The sequence below is a fragment of the Atta colombica genome, unplaced genomic scaffold, assembly GCF_001594045.1.
Source record: "Atta colombica isolate Treedump-2 unplaced genomic scaffold, Acol1.0 scaffold224, whole genome shotgun sequence".
In the NCBI taxonomy this organism is placed as follows: domain Eukaryota; kingdom Metazoa; phylum Arthropoda; class Insecta; order Hymenoptera; family Formicidae; genus Atta; species Atta colombica.
The window spans coordinates 1373373-1379897 of NW_017259321.1; the positions used below are offsets into that span (position 1 = coordinate 1373373).

The window sequence follows — 6525 nt, forward strand, 5'->3', positions numbered from 1 at the left end:
CGAGTGAGAGCAAATACAGTGTGTATGATCCGGTAACGTGTGCGTAGGCGCGCGAACGTGAGCGCGCTCGCGCGCGCGCGAGTAGCCGCGCGCGTTTTACGTCGCGTCGACAACTTTTTCTCTTTCTCTCTCTTTCTTTCTCTCTCTCTCTCTTCTTCTTTCTCTCTCTTTCTTTCCTTTTCTCTAGCTTTTTCCCTCTTTTTCTCTCTGTCCATCCATGTTTATCTATCTCTCTTTACCGCGCGCGGATTCGCTTCTCTTTTTCTTTCTTTCTTTCTTTGAACGCGACTCTCCTTCGAGTAAAGATGTATAGTTCGGCCGAGAGAGAGAATATGTATTGGCTCGTGCACGGCGACGTTGTTAAAGGACGCGCGATGCGTGGGGGTCGCGCACGAACTGAGCCGAGCGACGGCGCGCCCCGTAGTTTTATGAATGGACCGCCGAGACTGTCCCATATTTGGAAGCGCGGAGTCGAGACCGCCAGCCAATCCCCGCCCGGTCGGACCACTGTCTACGCACGCGTGTGTGCGCGCGGGATACATTTTCATACATGTATGCGCGTATATTTATATACGCCGGGGTATACATGTGTATTTAAGAGACTTCAAACACACGCGCGTATATTTAAATACACGTACGACGCACGCAGATCCTATACGCAAGTATCGCATGTATAAGTGTAAGATCTGAACGATCCCCTTCTCCCCTCCCCCCCGCCCCACCCAGTTACCAGTGCTTCTCTCGCGCCGTCGTAGTTACCAGCCAGTGCTTACGAAGTACGAGCGTATATCTATCCCCACCAGTTGCCCTTCGCGCGCCGCCACCTTCCCCTAACTCCCTCCGCGTACTAGCGTCCCACCATGGGAGCTTCCTCCCCCTCCTTCCCCGACTCCACCACCCCGTTCACTAGTGACGTAGAGCATCGTGACGTAGACTCGCGGCGCGCGACTGTTGTCTCCCCCTCCCCCTGTATGAGGTACTTTCGAGAACGCGCGCGAGCACGCGACGGAGGAAGATGGAGGAAAAGCCGCGAACTGGCGTTAAGGAGAGCGAAAAAGCGAAGCGGAGGACAGAGCGCGATCAATCTGACGTTATATCGCGAAGTGACTCTGTCATCAATTGGACGACCTAACGCAGATGAGAAATTTTTTCTGTTTCCTTTTCTTCTTTTTTTTTTCTTTCTCGTCTTTCTTGTTGAAGAGAAATAGGTAACAAGAGCTCGGCGTTTCGATTTCAGACGCATGTAGTTAATCGTAAATTAAAATAAGCAGGTCGAATCGGTCGGCGGATCGCGTGTCGAAACTTAATTGTCACCGGTCGTCAACGTCGATAATTATTCCTGTCATAACCACGCTTGTCGGCGCGGCAGTGCGAAATTATTAACTGCTCGTACATAGCCGGGGCAAATATGGTAAACCGTGTATCGCGGTAAATTATCTTGTATTATTGTCAATTATGCGCGAAGTCCTAGAGAATAAGTATTCACTTACGCGCGGAGCGCAAATTGCCGCCATTATCGTCGTTATATCGGTAACTAAGTCCGCTGAGAAAAGGCATGCGGCATGATAATGAAATTCCGCAGATCGCTATCCCGCATGTATCGCACGGGATGACGTGGAGGAGACCATCGATCGCGGGGGAGCAAGGGACTGCTATTCCCCTCCCCTCCCTCCCCCCCCCTCTCTCTCTCTCTCTCTCTAGTCTACTATTATTGGATCTATCACGACGAACGGAGCGTCGAGAATGTGGCCTCTCAGCGTTTGGCCGATTGCATATATGTATATGTATAAATAGTTACGTAATCATCCACGGTAAAAGCGATACAAATCCGTCGCGTACAGAGAAAGTAATTTTATCTCCGGACGATAGTTTTCTCCTTCTTTCTCTCTCACTCTTTCCCCCTGTCTTCTCAACATCTGTGAGCGCGCGTGTCTGCCATACATGAGACAGACCTACGGCACCTCTCCTCGGGAGGGTAAGAGACGCGTGCCATTTGTGCGGACGCGTGCGTGCGTCCGTCTGTCCGTCCGTGCGTGCGTGCTTGCATGCGTGCATGCGTGCGTACGTACGTGAGCGCCCGGTTAGCAGTCACGTATATACGCGCACGCGCGTACGATCTTTTTCTCGCGGGCGTCTCGCAACCACCTGATGCCCTATTTGGCACCACGCGCTGCCACGCGCCCGTTCCCCTTCTCCCTTCCCTTGCTCTCCGTCTTGCTCTCTTGATGTCTCTTGCCCCCTTGACCCCTTCCCGCCGTTCGTGCCGTGTATCTATCCTCTCTCTATGTGTTTCTCTCTTTCTCTCTCTCTCTCTCTCTCTCTCTCTCTCTCTCTCTCTCTCTCTCTTCAATTTTCTTTAATTTTTTATTCTATTTTGTTTATTTTTATTTTATTTTATTTTATTTTTGCTGAATTTATTATGCTTGAGTGTTTCTTCTTTTTCTTGTAACTAATTTTCTTTAATTTTTGTAATTTTCTCTGTTCTCAATGTCACATTTGCATTAATTTGTTCTTAAAGAGTAAAAGCTAAAATGATAATAAATGCCCTAACTAGCTAAAATGATAATAAATGCCCTAACTAGCTAAAATGATAATAAATGCCCTAACATCTCTTACTTCTCCTATTTGACGCACTTTTATATCTTTTTTTGATCATCCTTTGATAAGGAGGATGTGCTTTTATTATAATTCTGTAAAAAAGCTCAATTTCTTTAATAATCGAAATCGAGTAGAAATATGCGATAATACGCAGTCAGATTTGCACAAAGTGAGATACAAGCCGCTATATATTATTCTCCATATGTATACATTCTTGATTTACATAATGTTGAAAGGTATCGATTTAATTTATATATAGAATATAGATAATCTCCAAATCTGTTCTATTCTGGAGGTAATGTTATTGGTGATGAAATTATAACTATTAGAAAATAAATGCTAGTAAACGGTTTTGCTTTCAGATAATGCAACATCAGACCTATAATTAATGAGACTACCAAATAAGTCGATACTCTTGAAGAATACGTCATACCTATTATTGATTTCTGTCTTATATTTTTTATTATTTATAGGCTAATCCAAGTTAGTTTAACTTATTTAATTACTTTTTTAATTTAACAAATAATTAGCGCGCAGTTGTTTGAATCGGAAATTGTAAAAATTGACATAAAAATATTATTGAGCCAATATTATTTTGGTCTTTTTTGCTTATTTGTGATGATTATTTTTTCCCACGGAAGAATAATCAGAATTAATAAGATAACAATATAGAAATTGTCTCATTTTATTAATTTTCTATGTAATTAGACATCGAATATTTTATAAACAGAATATAAATTAAATACACAAATATACACACAAATATACACAAATATGCAAATATACATAAATAAATATATATTTTTAGTATGTTTTTTTAATAAAATAAATTTCTATTTCTTCCTTTCCAATCTACTTTCTAAAAAAAATATGCAATAAAAATCTAATTTCTAGTAAACATAATAACAATATTACAAGATGATCTCATGCATGATATGCGTTAATATTATGTTGTGTCCAATCGACTTTATGTAAAAATCAGTGCACGTACGAGAGCAAAGAGACAGTGACGCACGCCAACGACGTTGATCTGGCATAACAAAATGTTCTAAATTTACCAATGGCTCTCGACGAGGTGGTGGGCGCACACTATTCGTGGCCCTAATCGACGCGATTTTGCGCGGGCGAGCGACGCTATTTCAAGCCGCCACGCAACCACCTGAGCCACCCAGCATCCCCAAATACCCGGGATGACTAGTGTGGCGAGCGTCAAATATTTTCCTATGCTGCTGATGAGTCAGTCAACCGATGATGCGAGATTTTTGGCAGTGATTACTGTCGCTTGTCTTCTCGTGATCACGTTGCGTCGCCTCTCGTCCTCGCTCGGTTGTCGCCGCCTTCCTTTCTGCGTTGTATATCTTTTATTGATCGACGCGCGAGAGACGCAGGTCGTGTACGGAAGATAAATAAGAATCCGCATGCGATAACACGACGCGGCGCGATCGATGATCATGGGAATTCTATGTTGACGCGAGATGTGTAAATTAAGATGCTTTCGGGGATGACGCTGATACGTAAAATTACGAATAGTGAACAACGAGATGTTCTGGCATGCGCGCGAATTCCTTTCAAACGATGCGCTTTAAACGTCACACTGTGAGTTGTTGGTACACGAAAGTAGATACCTATTTAAAAACTTGAAATACAAAGGAACTGAATAATCTATATAGAACATTCGTTTGAGGAAAGTCAGATTTAAAAGGAGCATATATGATATTGAATTTAAAGGAAAACGTTTATTCCTACGATTAAAGCGGATCTTCTGTTTGAATAATATAATTATGTGACATTTAAAAGGGCGGAATTAGTATTAATTATTTAATCAATTAATAAAAATAATTCAAATAATTTTCGATTTAAGCGGATCTTAGTGCTAAATATAATTTTTTTGCAAATATATTATTTTAATTACATTATTAATTACATTATTAACATCTAATAGAAGTAATGCGGTTTTTGTCATTTAAATATTCTTATATCTCTGTTTTTAACAATATAGATTAATTTAATCTCGGTTCAATTTATCATTCATTTTTTTCTAATTTTAAAAATTAGAAAGAGATGAGAAGTTGAACCGAGATTAAAGTTCTACCTATATTGATAAAAACAATCATTCAATTTTGTCTTATTTAATAATACATTTACAATTTTTATAATATTTATTCCTATGTTTGTATCCTTAAACTTTCATGCTTAACTTTTTTAAATTCTATTAAGAGATTCGTATTAAAAAAAAAATAAATAAAGTATCTTTTAAGACTGTAATGCGAATATATAGGATATAAAGGATCTAAACAATCAATCTAGATCTTTGGTGCTTAAATAGTTTGGTGTGAATTTATGTATTATTACATATCTAATCCTGCAAACTACATGTCTTTACTTAATTTTCAATCTTAAGACACAATCCTAACAAAACTAGAGTAGTAATATCACAAATTAAATTGAAAAGCAATTTAAAAATATTGATACTCATAGGCATCTTAGAAAAATTTTAATAAGCATCTAAAAAATTAACTTTTTTTTCAACTTTTGACTATTTTTCCAACATGCATATTATTATGTACGTCTGATTTCAGATGTACATACACTGCACATACACTGAAAGAAAAGATTGACTAAATATGGCATAACATTTTTAATTGATTGCAGCAGCTAATTAAAAATGTTATACTATTTATAGATGCCATACATTTTATAATCTAATTTGCTGTAGCAGCCAATCTTTTCTTTCAGTGTAGAATTAAATAATATCAATGGTTAATGTCTTCAAATATGATGTATGTTATAATATACACAGGGAGGTTAAATTACGTGCAACGTGACTTTAATGACGCCGTTTTTACCTCATTCTTTTCTCTAGTCTTTCTATTAATTGAAACTTAAAGCAACATATATCATTTAAAAAATTTACTATGATATCTGAAAAACTAAGCATATTGGCTACGATTTCAAAGGAATACAGTGATAAATATGTCGCAAAGAAATGTGCGAGTAACTACACGCTTCTCACGCTTTGTATCGCTGTTTATGCGAAACAGCCGCTGCAGGCGATGTATTTTAAATCGCTTCTGTACCGCGGCGATCGCTATTACGTACTTTGGTGCTACGCGAGTGGTGAGTCACGACGATTCGCGACGACTCGTGAGGCTTTCGCACGTTTTTGCGCGACACGTTACCGAGATCGTTGATTAATGATCGTTTCCGGTAGATATGAGCATTTACTTCGACCTTTCAGAAGCTTGTACTGCAATGATGAGAGCGTTATTTCCGATTATGACAATCGCCGCGGCAGAATTATCTACATCAGATCAACAGGAGCGTAATTTAATTAAGAAACTCTTAACGAGATAAGATCCACAAGATCGTTCAAGATCATTCAAGATCTTAAAGACTCGATGACTCTTCAAGACAGTAAAAGTCGGAAGCAATCTTTTAGATATCTTCGATCTATCGAGAATCGAGAATTAAATATTAAATCGATAAAAGATGCAGAGTTCTAAGAGAGAATTGTGGAAAAAGAATGATTCTCTTTACAGTTATATTAATGTCTAACCAGCGGCGCTTCTAAAATCACTGGCTACAGGCTATTACCTACGCTATTTATCATAAGCCCATGGAACGAAGCTCGAGTTCTTCTCACGTATATATTAGAATGAAATCGCCGAAGCAATTACCGAACAAAAGCATAATTTATATTGCTCAGTGTGAAATGATCGAATGAAAAATAAACAATTGTGATTTTCTGCTAATTCCTTTATAAATGTTAAAGTTTCGATTGTCGAATTGATAGATCAAGCAACGTAATGGTCAATGTCAAAGCTGAATTAAATTGGACGAATGAAGTCATAGGGATCGTAAAGTATGATATGATATTAGTAAAAAAATATATATTCGTGAAAAAAATGTATGTATATATATATATAT

At 38.7% G+C, this 6525-nt stretch overlaps 1 protein-coding gene across 1 annotated transcript in view; it reads right to left on the bottom strand.

Annotated features, from left to right (window-relative positions):
- The window catches only part of LOC108687994 (early growth response protein 1-B), a 21050-nt gene that overhangs the window by 4224 nt on the left and 10301 nt on the right, over window positions 1–6525 (bottom strand). The gene's annotated exons all lie outside the window — the stretch shown is intronic.